The following is a 17,141-nucleotide window of genomic DNA, read 5'->3' as shown; positions in this document are numbered from 1 at the left end:
TCTCTGAGGACTGCAGCAGACTGTGATCCATCCGTGGTCTTCCATAATTACTTCAGGGATCACAGACAAGCTGTTGACTTTGAGGTGCTTCAGACATAGGTCTCTGTAAAGCCAAGAGCAAGAGGGCTTGTCCTTTCCTTGGGTTACTTGCAGATGCAAGTGTAGCTGAGGAAAGCCAAAGCAGTAAGATCATCTGTTAAGATGTGAAGTTTCACATATAATGTTTTATTGTCGTGGAGTGGTTAAAGCTAGAGAGTAAGCAGTGGACCATGGTACATCATTCAGTGTGCCTCTAGCAGAGTAGAGAATAAATGTCCCATGGAAGATTAAAATCCCATTGGTTCTATTATCTGTAACCAATAAAGGCAAAAGAGATGTCTCTGAGGAATACAGAGTTAACATAGCACATCTAGCTTTGTACCCACACGTGCATCTTTTCTATATTTGTGCAATGCATGCAAAACAAAGCAAGACAAGCTTTGTTTTTGTTCTGTTTTGGGGTTTTTTTGAGGAGTACATGGTGGGGGAGACTGTGGTGGTCTACCTACCTCTCTGAGGACTTGGAGGATTGTTTGCACCAATTCTACCTCATCATAGGTGTAGAGTATTGCCACACCACCTGAGAAGTTTGTATCTTGTCCTTCTGCATTCTAGTGGTGATGAGCACAAGTCTGGCTATGTAATGTGCCATGCCCTGTTGTGTGGTGGGAGATACATAAGCCCATATTTTCTCTTTGGAAGTGCTCCTTTCATATAATGACAGCACATGTTCTTTGTTTAGGTGACAGATGAGGGTGAAAGGGAGTAGGCTGTGGCCAAGCTTAGCTGTATAGCTATATCTGATCCAAGCAGGGTGCATGCACCCTGGTGACTGTGGTTCATCACAACATGTCCTCTCTTTTGTGGTGTAGCTGAAGAATCAGAGCTGTGACTACAAACGTGGCAACCAGTTCTTTTCCTTGGTATGCTACCTGTATCTCAGCTTCAGTGCTCACTGTGTTCCCTCTCATCCTGTGTGACATAAACCATTACAAATGCTGCAGTAGGCTGTGCTGCAAACTCTTATCTTTAAAAATGACATTCATAAAGGTTAATAATTGGAATGAGCTCTGGCAGTTACTAATTAGCACCATTACACAATCAACTCACATTCTGGCAGCATTAGGCATACTTAATCAGTCAATTATCATTGATCTTGGAAAGTGCTGCTCTAAAGTTAGCATAAGGTGCCTTTGTGAGTGGAGGGAGGGAATTTGACAACACCACAGTGGTCAGGCTGCTGGAAATGTGTAGCTTGAGGGACCAGTGTTGTGTACCTGATTGTGACACTTAGATCTGAATTAGGAATCAGATATTATAGACTCACCTTCAAACAGAGGCATAAATAGGTCCTGTCACTGTTTCTCCTTGCCATTTCAAACAGTAGGGGTGTTCAGAGAGAGACCTGACTTTGGGGAAAAATGGGTTTAATGGCTTCAGTGAATTTCAGTGAACATGATGACTTACAAGCTTTCCAAAGGACAGCTGGAGTGTAAGGTATTTTTTCCCTTATTTTAATTTTTATTCGTGTGATTAATAGTTCTTGAGGTAAGGAAGTTGCAAAGAAGAAGGGGAGGCATGGGATTTCCCTTTAGAAGTGCTGCATAATGCAGTCTTAATCTTGTGAATCTAAATGTTACAACTGCTTTGTGTTCTCCAAGAAAATCAGAAGTGTGGAGCCTTTGCTGTTGGTGCTGGTTTAGACTGCAGAGGAAGCAGGTCTGACTGCTGTGCAGAATGGCTGTAGTTTTCTCCCCAGTGTTTTGATCTTCCCAACTTGAGTGTGGGCAGCACATGCATCTCTTCTAAAACCATCTGTTGTTTGTGCCTGGTCAGGAACGTGAGCAATGATGTGTGTCCCATGCAACCAAGGCTGGTGGCTACAGTCCAGTGTGTGTGAAAGGGATTTTCCAGATCTCTGTACGTGGAGTGGAAATGATCAGGGCTGACACGTTGGTCTCTGCTCTTTGTTGCTTCATATCTATCATTCTGTTTTTTGACTAAGATATGGTCTGCAATGCATGTAAATTCCCTGGGAATTGCATACACCTGGATAGAATGAGAAAGACATTGATGTCATGTTCAAATGTAAGAGGAGTTCAGGATACTGTGACAATAAAGAAACTTGTGTAGGTGAAAGGGCCAGTAAAAACATGAGTTGGACTTGATTGTCCTTTGGAATTTGGCCCAGGGTCTCTGCCTATTTAGGACAAGAAAAAAATGTATTGTTGTGCTTATTTTAAAGTGCTTTTTCAACCTTCTCTCTTGCTGCTTATTCTCTGGAACTTTTCACTGTGGGCAAATGATCTAGAAAAAAAGCCAGTTAGAATCTGACAGGCTGGATGTTTCCCAAAAACTGTTTTGTTTCTGTGTAACAGAAATCTGAGAATATACTTCAGGACTGACTGAAGTCAGAAGTACATTGATTTCTTTCTACATGTCTAAATTTTCTCTTTTGCTTTTGGCAAAAAATCTGCAAGGGATCTTGGGAGTAGGCACAGGAAAATACATGTCAGAAGATCAACTCTGGCTTCAAGGCTTGCCCAGTTCAAAGGGCTTTGTTTAGAAACTACTTTCCCATACATCTGATTCCAGAAGTAGTAACAGGTGAATGCAAGCAGAAGCCATCCAGACCCCTAAAATTTCCTTGCCTTCTATTACATTGATCTGTGAAACTGTGCCCACGTAAACTGTGCCCAGGAAAAGGCTCACAGGTTTCTGCTGTGTGTACATACTTTCAAGGATTAGTGCTCAATGATTCGTTGACATTGACGCTGCAAAGTGGAGGGCTAAGGTTCACTTGAGGTGTAAATGCTTTTCAGAAAGGTAAAGGAAGCTTGATAGAAGAGATGTGAAGAATTTGTGCATGGCTGGTGGCTGTACAGTGGTCATTTAACCTGGAGAGAGGAGATACACAGAGGAACCTATATAGGTGTTGGTCACTAATGTCACATCCAAATTTGGGGCAAGGGTGGGGTGGACTAGATGGTCTTTTAAAGGTCCCTTCCAACCAAACCATTCTATGTTTCTAAGGAAGTTGGAGAATTTCCAGGCATTTTGCCAGACTTTGTGTCAGGCCTTGTAAATGCAATGAATGGAAACACATCTCCATGTACCAGGTACTTAGCCTGAGAAACTCCCCTGAGCAAGCCCTGAGGCAGCCCTGTGGAAATCTGTGCCTCAGGAGAAGCTGGTAAGAACTGGTGCTTGGGCTGGGTGCCAAGGCAGAGCTCTGGCTTGTGGGTGCAGACGCTGTGCTACAGAGCCCAGGCAGGGATTTCCTTCCAAAACCTCCAATATTGTATAACATGGGTGGGGTCTTCTGGAGGTGCTATGTACCCTTGAAGGAATATGTAAGACTCAGAACTGGTAGATAGCTCTGGCATTCTGCTGTATGACAAATTATGCTTTCTGTGGTGATAGGTAACATCACCGATGAAGTGTGCCATGGAATGGCAACAAATACTACAAATACTACAGTAACATCTGTAAGTGGAGCTAATTTTAATAAAGAGATGATAGGCCACAGTAGCTCAGTTAGGAGAAAAAAAAAATGGACACTTTGTTCTTACAACAGTCCTGTAAGTATATAAATATATACAGCAAAACTATCCCTACACACACACACACACACAGCCCCCCAGTATCTCTTTTCTAGTTAGTGGGTGATTTATAGCACCATGGAAGCATGTTTTAGGAGAAAACCCCTTAAAGTTTGGGAAGGCTCCATTTTAAGAGAGTTCAGGTGCATGCTAGACAGTCTTCTTAGTTAGAAGTTTTGTCCTGCTTAGTCTTGCCTTTGGGAGGGGGAACATTGAAGGCTTTCTCTTAACCCTATTTCTGCAGTCCAGTGATAGGAGAGCCTGCCACACATAGCCCTTGGGAAATGCAGCACAACAGTCTTTGTACTAGAAGCTGACTATGGAAGGGAGCCCAGAGGTTGAATAATTTTTACTTGAGTGCATTCAGCACATTTTTGCATCTTGTGATTCATCCTATTTTGTCTTCAAATGTGCCTATTTGAATATTATGTAAAGCCAGCATGGTAATTGGACAATGTGCAATAACAAGTGTTAGCTTGAGACTGAGGCTGTGGTCTCTGCAGCACATTAGTTCCAATTTAGATCCTATCAACAAGCAAAATATTTCACTGTAGATGTGCATTTTCAAAGGTTGCATGGGTCTGAGGACTCAAGAGCATGAAAAATCGTCATCTCACCTCTTTAACCTCCTCCCCAACTAATTACACAATGGAGACCACAGAGGGCAAAAATCAACTAGCTGATGTGGGAGCAATGCTAGAAATGTGCAAGTGCTGTCATTGCAGCTGTGCCCAAGCCAACAGTGTGCTGGCTGAATGGCTGGTGAAGAGTAAAAAGATGTGTCTGAAATATGAAGCAGCTCTGAATCTAGATTTTTTTTCTTGAAAAGGCATGAAGCTGGGCCAAAATTGATATTTAAACCAAAATGCTGTTGTTTTTTGTAAAGCTAGCCAATGGAAGATTTTTAGATGTAATACTAGGGAAAGTGGTGAATGCAGGTAAGGACACCTTGGTAGTGATGCCTTTAGCTCATGGTGGTAGGCTTAGAGGGATTATGCTAAAAAGAGGGTCCTCCTATCACCTGATTGACTGAAGCAGACTAGTGCTGTTCTTTCCAGTAGTCACCCTGCTTCCTGGTAAAGTAAAAGTATCAAGTGATTAATTACTTGCATGCAGAGTGGGATATTATCAAGGTAAGATAAACTGTAGAGAAGCAGAGAGACACTAGAGTCTTCCTCAGCACAGATTGCACTCTTGGTGTAATCCTAAATTTTAAAAAGTTTGTCTAGAAGCAGTGATGTGGATAAACTGTCAAGTAATAGCTGTGTCACTGGCGACTCATTGATGTGTAACTATTAAAACAATTTGTAGGTTATAAAGGCAGGAGGAGCATTGTGCTCAGCCACTGTGCAAGACAATGAAGAAGAAAATCACTTGTCACAGATACTAAGCAGAAATTCATTCCTTAGACTAATACCTGGTTGATCAAGAGCAAAACTCTTGGGAAAAGATCTCATCATGATTGACAAATAAGCAAGGATGAAACATTTACCTCAGCGATTAGTACAGTCTGCCTGGAACAATTGCCCTTCCTCTTTAAAACAAACAAACAAACCTCAGGAAAATGAAACAAAAACAAAAATCCCCAATAAAATCAAACAACAAAACACAACACCCAAAAGATAACAAAACCCCCCTCTTTCCTATACTTGCATAACCTTAATTTATCAGGTTTTGGCTGCTCTTATGCTTTTGTGGACCAGATGGCTTTGAAGGCCCTCTACTTCCCCACACAGATACCCACACCCTGATTAAACACCAGCAGTTTTTTGTAAGGCAGCAAATTCCACTCTTTAATTATTCTTGTTTGAGTAATTCTTCACTTCTCACATGGCAACAAATCCAATGTCCTTGAAAAGCTCATGTTCCTGTTTATAAAGTGGGAAGCGAAGTCTTAAGAGGGTGCTCTTTATAGAAGTGCAGCTCTACATGTCCTCGTATTCATAGATTTAAAGCACAGAAAAGTGGTAATGATGATAATCTAGTTGTGTAGTGCAGGCCAGAGAATCTTACTCAATTTCTACATTGAGTCCATGGAGTATTTTGACTTATTGCTTGTTGGCTGGAAACATATTCAGTCTTTACTAATACTTATGGTTTTTCAATGATGTGAGCTGATTTGCATTGCTGCTAGAACTGCATTTCATTTTTGATGCTGCAGCCAATGGACTCTGGGCTGAGTTGGCCAAATTCAGTGATGCTGAAGGACAGGCTGTTTTTTTTGTGTATCTGTGGAGCCCCATCACCTGTGAAATTTCAAGTTGCAGCCACGATTCCTTGATGAGTGAAACCAAAAGTTGGAGCACTTTTGTTCCTCACTATCCCTTTCATGGAATTATTTGCAAAAAGCGCAGAGATCATAAAATTCAGTAGGATGAAATAAAGCACTGGCTCATTCACATAGCTCTCTTTTTCTGAGCTGCTTTTTTTTGGTCTTTAAAAGACTCTTGAAAGCAAGGAGTTTTCCTTTGTGATACTGAGGATTGAGAAGGTTTTGCTTCCTTTTCAACTCTGTCAAAGGCTTCATGGCTGATAAGTGTTTCCCTGGATATGTGCAGATGGGCTCAAGCTCTCTGGGTGTGCCTGGAGCCGGCTGGTGCCTGAGGGAAAGAAGAATCTTTACTTGAGTTCAGTGCTGCTGTAAAATGGCTTATTAAGCTTCCATCTTACAGATACCTCAGCCCCAAGGGTGAACAGGGGTGCCAAAGTTCACCTGCACATATCAGTACAGATGCATCCATTTGTTGTCACTACTGTGGTGCCTGCTGGCCTCTGTACTGTGTGGGTGCATCTGCAAACGGGGCAGCCTTCATGAGGCTTCACATCACCTGGGAGCTGTTAACAAACTGCAAATAGTGTGGCCCCAACTCCTCATCACCAGCTAGGAATGAAGATGCCTGGTACATTTTATGTTAGGTGCTCAGGACACTACATCAGCATTGCAATAAGAAGGTGCCTGCAGATGAAGATCCTGGCTGCCTCGACAGGGATGAGAGTAGGTGTAGGGTTCAGCACACTGTATGGCCCATGAAAATTGGGTGAGGTTGCTTCTTTGATTGCTTTTCCTGTAAAAATTCCTCTTGATCCAAAGAGAACAAAATTATAATGTGCCAATTCCACGTCTTTGTTCCTCAGTTACAGACTAAAAGAGGAGACAGTGAACAGTAGATTAATGTTGGAGGATATTATTTGCTATGAGTGTAAGATCATATAAAGCATGCAGCTTTTCTGCAGCAGGAACTGAAATGCAGTTTTGCAAAGGCATGGTCTTGGCTGCTCTGACCGTTCTGTCACCAAAAAAAAGGCTCTGCATTTTGGAACTACTGGCTTGTGTTTCCTCATGTTACTTGTTACCTGAAAATAGCTCTCTGCTCTTTGTACATATGTTTTAATTTCTCTTCCTGGAGTAGGATACTTTATTTTAGCTTTGCAACTGTATTATATACATCTCAATTTCCAGGTGCAGTGGTAGGATGCACACTGCACAAAATAAGGCACAGTTTATATTTGTATTGGATTGCAGATCCCCATGCAGTAAGAAGAAAAAGCTGTCTTTCATTCCCTGCCATTAAATACTTGTCATGTTGTTTATAGGGTTTTAAAATCAAAACCTCATCTAGTCATTTCTCTGCTAGTTGCCTTCTACCTTTTTGCCTCCCAGAAGAGCATTTACAAGTGTTTATAGTGGCTTTTTCTGCCTAGCAACATTTGTTGCAAGCAGTTGAGGAAGAAAAAAAAAAAAAGAAAGGTTTAAAATCATAAATCCAATGCTGCAGCAAGTCTTAACAACCTTTAGTTATCCTTCCTAAGAGTTCCCTTTAGAAAGAGCTATCTGATGTGACTTGGTGCTATGAAATCCCTGTTTACATTCTGTAAACATGACTTTATTCCATCCAAGTCTTTTTTTATGAAGCAAATTGTGAGGTGCCCCTCCCTTCCATTTGCTTTGCTGAAACCATAGAAATGATGCTGTGGAGTCTGTCACTGACTACTGTGGTGTGCAAGCGAGCCCTGGGGCTTGTGTCTGATTCTGTGTGCTAAGGGAGGCCAATCTGACATATTACTAACCTCTTCCTTGCATGCTGGGGATCTCTTTTTGCTGCATAGCTCCAACATGACCGGTAGGTTCTGTTGCATTTGAGACCTGAGGCTTCTGTCACTTTCTTCAGGAGCCAGTTCCATGGCTTAAGTGCCAGAGCTGGCCCAAACTTGAATTTTCTATCTGACAAGATGGGGATGTTTCAATTTCTTTGTCCATCTAGACATTTTGATGAAGTATATCCAAGAAGCACTGTTGCTGATTCTGCAAGTTAAGTGATTTTAATGGCATTTAGCCTAAAATTTCCTTTTTTTTCTAGTTCAAATTTTTGCATCCATTTTGAAGAAGCAAATAGGATTTTTATTTCTGGCTGCATCCAGCCAGGAATTAGATCAAACTTTTGGATCTTTCACAGTCTGACCATTATTGGCCTTGCTTTGCCAAATTGTTCATCTGTTTATTTTATTCTCACCTGCAAAATATACACTTCAGTGGAATACTTAGTTGTTTTTGTTCTGTGAATTTTGCCCAAAATCTTGTTTCTCAGTGCACAGTGTGATTAAAAAAATGTTTTTGATCAGAGAATTGAGAATAAATCTGCTAGATTCATTGCAGGTCCCTAACACAGTGTAGCTGAGATCTAACTCAAGGTATTTTTTTGTTTTGTTTAAGTTTGTTTTTTTCCATATGTAGATGGTTTTTGGGAACAGAACTCCCTCTTAATACTTCTCTACTTAGAAGCTGTTGGTTACACAGCAGTCAGGGTGATGCTGGTTTTCGTTACATCGACCCGGGCCCATCGCCGCGCTCCTGGCCCTGGCGCGCAGGACAAAATGGCGGCTCCAGCGCCTCTCCTGGCTCGGGGCGGCTGGTCCCGCTCCCGCTGCTGCTGCTGCTCCCTGGGTTCTTGCCGGCAAAGAACATCGCTCACCGGGAGAGGCAGCCCTCTCCCGCCTCCCTGAGTAAGACCGGTGCGGCTGTTGTGAGCACTGGGACCCTGGGCTCGGGCACCTCCATCCGCTGCCGGGTCCAGTTTGGGACGGCCCTGCTGGGAAGCAGCTGTCACCTGAGGGGTGTTGGGTTCCTATTTAAGTATTTGTGTAAATTCACCATTGTAATTATTATTACTACTTCATTAAACCTATATTTCCAACTATTTCCAACCATCAAGTCGCTCTCCCTTATTCCCCTTTTTGTTTTCCCCTGGGAGGATACTGGAGGGATAACAGACAGCACCTGTCCTCTGACTAAAACAGTGGCATCATGTGTGAAGGAAACTGAGTAAAACTGAGTGTTTATTGGATTGTGCAGATGTTTTTCTGTCTGTTGAAAACAAATGTAGCAAATATTTGTTGTTGTTTTTTCTTAGTACTAGTCTCACATCAGACTTGAGACACATTTAAGTCTCATGGCCCTGTGAATCTTCCCCTGCCTTGAAGCTGGACCAAGAGGTCAACTTCTGTGGGGCACAGGAGCTCAGATGCCAGTACAGGTGCTTTCAGAGTCCTCCAGGAGGGAGATACAGATGCTTTCCAACAACTTGAAGATCTGCCTTTAACGTGGAAAACTTTACAATTCAGTGTCCCCATTTGCTTGCACTGGGTATTGAAGCACATGCCTTAGAAACAGGGTCAAAATGCCTCATCCCTAGACTCTTGCAGCTGGTCTAAACTGAGGACTCTTCAGGTGGGTGCAAAGCTTGGGAAAAAAATCTGGGGCTTCTGTGTTTTTCTCGTTGGTAATGTGGAGTTGGTAGTGTTCACTCACCTGAGGAATATGTAAGTCATTGCATTCAGACTATTGTGGAAATGTAAAGTGTTGCATTATTGTTCAAGTTTGAAGCACAAACATTGTAAGAATCTTAAAGAAAAGCTTATCTATACATGTATTTTTCTAAATGCAAAGTTAAACATGGACAAGAGCAGTTGTTGTAAAAAGCCCTCAGAAGCCTCACCACTGCTTCCAAACCCCAAGATGGGTGCATGAAAGCTTATTCTTTCAGTTACTGTCTGCGAGGATTTAATGCTGTCTTACTTGTCTGACTGACAGTTTTCAAAGGACAGTCTCTGATTCTTTCAGATATTGTCAACAGTAAAAGCTTTTTGCATATTTGATGGTCAGTGTTTATTGCTCAAGTTATGTGGCTGGCTGGAAGTGTCACATACAACAGTTTCTGTAGCAAGATTGGATGGCTGGAGGGAAGGTGCTGCTGAGAAAATTAATCTCACTGGGACAAGGTAAAATGAATTTTAAGAAGAAAGATGTTTCAGGAGATAGATGTAGGAAAACTTAAGATGTATAGACTGGGGTTGGAAAAGCTGCACATTTAAGCTGAAGACCAACTCTCATTAAGTTTAATTGGACAACTGTATTAGGTAGGTGACTTTGAAAGTCTTTCCCTTTACATACATCCATTCCTGGTTTTCTGCATAAAGAATTTTATCCATAAAAATACATCTAGCCTCCAAATTTTAGAGCAGGTTATTTTTCTACTGAGGGAGAAGGTAGATAAATACTTTATTTGTGGGACAGAATAGATACTTGTCCTTTTCAGCTACTAATTGTATAAGTCAGTTAATTAAATGAACATTGCTGTTATAATGTTCTCATTGGGATTCAGTATATATATATATATTTTTGGAATATTTAATGCCAGTATCTCCAACCAAGCATTCACACTTGCATCTTTCAAACACCTGAAAAATGACTGCTAGAGATAGAATGTGTGTTTGCACACCAGTGATTAGGCTTACAGAGAACAGTTGTCCTTATCTTTAGAGATCAACGGGTTCTCTAGAAAGATGATCTGTCATTGCCTGAGACCACAAACAACAAGAAGATAGCTTTCTGCGTCTTGTTTTGTTGCTGGGGATCCTTCTCTCTGCAGAGTCTTCTCGGTGTTCTAGTTCACCTGTTCTGCAGCATGATATTTCTGATGAATCAGTTCACATGCTGCTGTGGAAAGCCTATTTGGCAAAGTTCTGAAAGAGCATTTGTGGAGAGGGAGAGCCGGGGCTTACCAGCCTTGGGCAACACATGGCAAGGGAAGAGCTTGGTGCTGCGCTTCAGGAGCTGGGCTCGCAGGGCTCGTGGTACTTGGCATGTGGTTGCAGGCCACCTGTCAGGTCACAAGCCATGCTGGGCACTGTGTTTCCCTCCAGACTGCAAGGCAGCCAAGAAAAAATAGCTTTTTTTTTTCCTTCTGCAAACAGCTTCATCTTGGCAATGGAACAGTGTGAGTGCAAAAAACTAAAGCTATCCTTGATTTGATCCCCACTGGCAGACACCTATGCTTTGTGTCAGTTGTCTCTTGACTGAGTAGATAAAGGAGGGCTGGTGCAATGTGAGGGAGCTGTTAGGGTGTGGTGACAATGGTTTCCTTTGCTGTTTTCCTCCAGTCCTCAGACACTGCAGCCAGCATCTTGAGAAAACTGTACCTGGCAGAGTGCCCCCTCTTGCTTGTGCAGCAGTTTGTTACTTTCAAGAAACAATTTTTGTTTGGACCAAGTCGTAAGCTGACATCAAAGTTGCTTTTGCTTCTCTCAAAGGATATTATTTTAAAGGACAAATAATACCCCAGGGCAGGATTTTATTGCCCCCTTGTTTGTTTGGGGTTTTTTGTGACAAGTTGATCACTTTTCCTGCTATTTTTTGTTTTCCTGTTTTTGCTGTTCCCCAAACTTTCCACTGCTCTTAGAACTCCCAAGTGGCTTTTGCCCAAACACATGCAGGTGAGCTTTTAAATGTGAATTGCTTGGTAGATAAATGAGGATCGGTCGCTGTATTTAATTATGCAGTCTTCTGTAATGTGTCTCCAACAAGCATTCATCTTACAGATAGTAATTATTCTTAGCATGCCCATCTGAGCAAGATTATGCTTTGGTAATTGGTTTTGAATCCTATATCAATTTTATTTTAAGCAGCACTCTCTTTAATCCTTTCTTTCAATGTTTAGGGATTGAAGGTGAGGGGAGCATGTGACAGGAGCAAGGGAAGGACTTCTCTTTTTCTTTGTTAGGATGCTGCCCAGCTGACATGGTAGAACTGGAGGGTGGTTGCTGGTGAGCACAGATGATGACAAACAGGGCTGCTGGTTCGTTTGTTCTGCACGTGGGTACACAGCACATAGAGGCAGCCCAGATGATGCTCTCAGCAGACAGCTTGTGCAGACCCTCCTGCTGTTGCTGGCCCTGCAGTTGCAGTGAAAGTGGGAGAATCTCCCTTTGGTGGTGCAGGGCCATGCTGGTGATACCACTGTTACTCATCTGTGTTTACACAATATAGGTAATAAACACAGCTCTTGGGAGAAAATGAAAACTCCATTTAAAAACTGGTGTCTAAAATCATCATCTTAGGAACAAAATCCAATTTAGCATACTAAGATAACCCCTTAATTCTCTGGCAGCAGAGGAGCTGCTTGCAGAGTACCCACACCACTTACTACTTTCCCACACACTGTGCTTATACCTGCTGCCAGTAACCAGAACGTGTTCAGTCCAAGGCAGGTGTACCCTGAGCTTGTTTTGTCAAACCAGATGGATCCAAATGACTGGTTTGAGATCCCTAGTTCCATTTGGAGTCTTAAAAACATGGCAGCTGTCACATGTTATTACAGATGAGTGTTAAGATGGTTTTAATTTTGAATGGCATGATGCATCTAGTTCCTGGCAGGGAAAAAATAGCATTGTGCAATCGAAGTTTGCCATCCATGAAAGGTTTTTCCTACAAGGGTTGATATTCCATTTGCAGGAAGGAATTTATAATTGTTCATGCTCATAAAAGAGCAGCAGCAACAATGTTCCTATGAATGCAATGAAAAGGCAGATTAAGAATTCATGTTTTCTGCTCAGGGAAGTAAGATATATACGTATTTGAGAACATGGATTTAGCTGTCCACTGTTAAAAATGAGGTCAGGAAAGCATGAGTAGAGCCTTGAAATAGTCACATTACCATGCAGCATTTCAAAGTCAGATTTTAAAAGTGTGTTTGTTTTGTTTTTTTTTTTTGTTTCTTTGTGGTGTTTAGTTGTAGTGTTGGTTTTTTTTTTATTTGTTTGTTTGCTTGTTCTGGGAAGGCTGCTGTGATTTTCACCATTAGCAGCAGGGACTTAAGGGAATCTTTGAGCTACTCCAAGGCATGCCATATGTGGCCAGTCTCTGCAGAGAAAGGCCAGAGTCTGGCATAGTCTAAGATAAGATGATATTCTGGAGAAGGTAAAACTGTTGCTGGGGTTGGTTAAGAGAGTCTAGAAAGTATAAAGTTTAACTGTGGTGCTCTTTTGCCAGAACTGTTGGGCTCAGAGGCATTACTTGTCCTCCTGAGTTTGTTTGGTCAGTGATGTGAGTATGCTCCCTCCCACATTTAATAAAAAAAATGTTTGTGTCAGTTCCTTGTTGATTTGGCCAGATTCTCCATTCCACAGGAGGAAATTTTCATCCACAGATCCCTGCCAGTCCTGTCTTTGGGAATTGTCAAATCGGATGAGCTTGGGGAGAAAAGGATCTTCCGTCCTCCTTTTTCTTGTTATTTGGGGGCAAAAATAACTTTCTGAGACAGAAGAGGAATCTGAGATGCTGCTAACAGGGGAGAAAGTGGCTTTCTCAAGCAAGTGTATCTCCATCAAGGGCTAGGCACATAGTGAAAGTAGCTGCTAGTGTTAGGAATAGTTGTTACCTTCCTGAAGAGCTGTGACTGGGGAAATGGGCAAACCAGCATGCTTTGCATGCAGTAGTCACACCGTAAGCCTTTACAGCCAGACAGTCTTTCATTTTTATTGTAATTGTGGCATCCCTTTAATTTCCTTGGCATAATGCACTTAATCCATAATTATAAAATACACAACTAGCCCTTGGCTTTGCTGTGTTCTCTTAACGTAAGAGTGATTCGGTGTTTTTATTAATTTAACTTTCTCATGCTAACAGATTGTCATAAAGGAAAATAAGAGTTTCTCAACCAGTACAGCTAATAGCTGTATTTCAGCAAAGGCCCCCTGGTACATGTTGAACAATAACTACCACTCCTGTGCCACTTGCAGTTTTTAATTGAATTTCTATCCCATGGATATCATGTCACAGCCATTCATCTGCTCTACTAAGTCTTCTGATATTAAACAAATTCTTCCAAGTTATTATTGTAGTACAAATACTGCTCCACACTTGATTTGCATTACATATGCACTGGCCTGGTGGAGATGATGCAGTGCAGAACAGTTTGCACAGGCACAAGCATATTATTATGGTTAAAACTATTGTCATGTACCTTTTAACTTATTTTCTTGCTGGAGTGATAGGATCTACTCTGCCCATCCTGCTCAGAGTGAGACACTTACATTGGAAAAATTATTGTACCACTGTGTGCTGGTCTTGGAACCAGCAATGGAGACCTGTCTGGCTCATCAAATATTTAAAGTCTTTGTTCTCCAAGGAGGTGGATCCTGACAGCTACTGTCTGCAGCACAACAAAAGTCCTGTTCCTTGGGGTTTATGTGGTATTAGTGACCAGAAGTCAAAGTGCTTGTGCAAGGGCTGCAGGGTAGACCAGTGCTGGGACAGAGCTTGGAACGGGTATCTCCCAGTAATGTACATGCAGCAAATCACTCCTTTTTTTCTGAGCTGGTGCTCTTGCTTAGAGGCTGTGAGTCTTGGAATCGACTGTCCCAACATGAACACTGACCAGATTTCCATGTGGTGGGGTCTAAATAGCTCCAAAAGAATAAACTCTGACAGGGGTGAAATGTGCTCTCACGTTCAGCGTGTGGAACTGAAGGGATCCATAGTCTAGAGTTTGCTGTCACATTACTCTGACCTTTTCTTTTACCTACATAACCTTTTTAAAAGATGAGTCAAAACATTGCATTCTGTGGAAAGATGTGATTTCAGCCCTGCTTTTACCCCTGCTAAATTCAGTGACTTCTTATGTCTGACAGTATCTTTATGGTCCTGCAGCATTATGGTCTATGACTAATAAGTAATCTCTGGGCTCTTCTTACTGAATGGTGTCTCTGGCTGATAGTACAGAGTAGATGAAAGGAGGGTGAGGTTTCTGTCCAAATCAAAGGAAGCGTCTGCATAGCCAGGCTCTGCAGGACGGCAGGTCTGAATTGTGCTTTCTGGCAGTTGGCAGTTGGTAAGAGAAAGCAAAAGGAATGTCTTCATTCCTAGACTGGAAATGCAACACTATATTGCAGAGCTCTTCTGGGATTTTTTCTCCAGGATTGCAACAAGTGCAAGTATGCCATGCAGAATATTAATTACATAGAGGTTTTAATGTGCAAAATTAAAGGTGAATTCCCAGCATGCTTCTCCCTTCTCCTCTCTTTTATCTTGATTAATATACTAGTTCTATTGGGCAATTAACAATTCAGTCACTTGAAAAGTCGCAGTGACCCCAAACACCTGGGCTCTGGAGTTGCTACCTCCCAGGTGAAGTTTAGGCTCGCTGTGTAAAGGCTGTCTCCTTCTCTGTCCAAGCCTAAAGTACACACTTAGCTGCACGAGCAACGTGCAGAAAAGCACTCAAATGACTGTCCTGTTCTTGGTTTGATGTTGTGCAAATACATAAAGGTTGTCGGTGTCTGCCCTTCAGCATGAAAACAAGGAGTTCTCAGGAGACGGGAGCCCTGTTACTGCCTGCAGTTTACCAGTGTGAGGGCAGGTCTGTGCAGCTTGTAGGTGGTATTGGGGGCCCCAGGCTGCTGATATTTGAAAAGAATTTCATCTTGATTCTCCAGCAACAGATTTCACCTAGGAGCCATTCAGTCTCTTTATAAAAGCATTTTGGATTTTCAGTTCTTTTAATGGTGTCTAGATTGGGATGACAAGGTCTTAGCTGCACAGTAATTTTTCAGTGATGTAGGGACTGAAGGACATCTGGGCATTGCTGATCGGGGAATTACTGGAATCTGCTGGATGCATGAAGAAACAGCTGCTTGAGGATATACTTGGTGTCCAAGGGACTGCCAGAAAAGGTGTAAACTTTGCTGTATAAGGATGGTGTTCGCTGTATTTGTATCCTGCTTTTTGAATCCATCACCATTCTGGGTTGTTCATAGGGCAGCCCTAGGTTTAGTACTCCCTGCCTGGATTCAAAATTCTTTTACTTTCCACTTCCCTTTCAGCTATCCAGGCAGCATTTAAAAGTATGTAGCAAAATCCCATTTAGAGCCTGTCTAGAAACCATGATCTGAAAAACTCGGTCTCTTTATCTTCCTTGTAAGGTTGCAACTCTGATATTAGCTTGTGACAGCAATTATTGATGGTGTCATTAAGGATGAGGTCCCATTCCCAGCAATGCATTTAATATTTTTCCCCATTTTTTGCTGCAGGGACACTGATAAGTGGTGGCAGACTGAGATTAAAAAGAGAGAGAGAGACGGTGAGGGTTAAAGAAGCCCGTGTTTGTCATTTGCCCTCAGCCGTAAGGAACAGAGATTAATTCATGAAAATATTTTGTGTGCTAGAGTAATCTTTGCAAAATAATGACTTGTAGCAAAAACTCATCATTATTTATCTGCTCCATTTTCAGCATTAGTTATATAGTAAAGTATGGACAAAGAAATAACCCCTTCAAGTAGCACACCCAACATGTATTTACTGTTGGCTTGAAGAGACAGCTGCTATTTCACCGTGGTACTCTGATTATTACAAGCACATTGTTTTACTGCTTAGCAGCTGTGTAATAGATGCATGTGTACATGATGTAATACATCCTTCTGTGTTCCCTCTTTCAATAATCACAGTACTTAAGTCTCAATATGAACTTTATTGATTAGTGGTCATAGCTTATTAACATGGAAGTATTCCCATACATCTGAGTCGAGCACAAACAAATATGTGTGTCTGGGGAAAAGCATTTTTGACTACATGGACTGTCATTAATAGAAGCACACATCAGAGGGGTTAAATAGGTATTGGGAGGGGAGGCAGGGGGAGGAATGAATTAAGGGAAACTTGGTTAAAGCTTGGTTATTTTCCTGTTGCAGGAGATCTTCAGATATGTTTGTTTATGTTTTCAACTGTCTCAATGATGCAGGTCCACTGTGATAGTTAAAAATGGGTGGTGGGGCAGCATGGAGTCAATGTTCTGAGCAACATGCTGTACTGTATTGAGGCATCCAGTTTTGGATTTGATAAATAGTTTCTTTTGGACGTATACTAGCTGAGAGTCTAATGTTAAAACATGAGCAACCAGGCAGTGTGCTCAAGGCAGTGGTGTAAATCCAGTAGGTTCCTGTCCAGATGCCCTCTCAGAGATCTTCTGAAGGTGCAGAGGTGAGGGAAGGAACTTCATCTGCTCTGAGCTGCCGGCCACTCTTTACTGGCCTTGCTCTTTGCACTAAGTTACAGAGATGCACTAAGTTACAGAGATGTGCTGGTTTTTGTATATGCTCTTATGCTCAGCATGTCCGTGCACTGCTCACTGACGTCTCAGTCATGACTAAATGCTTTTGTGAGAAATTGTG

At 42.0% G+C, this 17,141-nt stretch overlaps 1 protein-coding gene across 1 annotated transcript in view; it reads left to right on the top strand.

Annotated features, from left to right (window-relative positions):
* Positions 1-17,141, top strand: part of SORCS3 (sortilin related VPS10 domain containing receptor 3) — a 279,339-nt gene that overhangs the window by 97,468 nt on the left and 164,730 nt on the right. The window lies entirely within an intron of this gene.

The sequence above is a fragment of the Apus apus genome, chromosome 4 (assembly GCF_020740795.1).
Source record: "Apus apus isolate bApuApu2 chromosome 4, bApuApu2.pri.cur, whole genome shotgun sequence".
Lineage (NCBI taxonomy): Eukaryota > Metazoa > Chordata > Aves > Apodiformes > Apodidae > Apus > Apus apus.
This window is presented reverse-complemented; position numbering and strand designations above follow the sequence as displayed.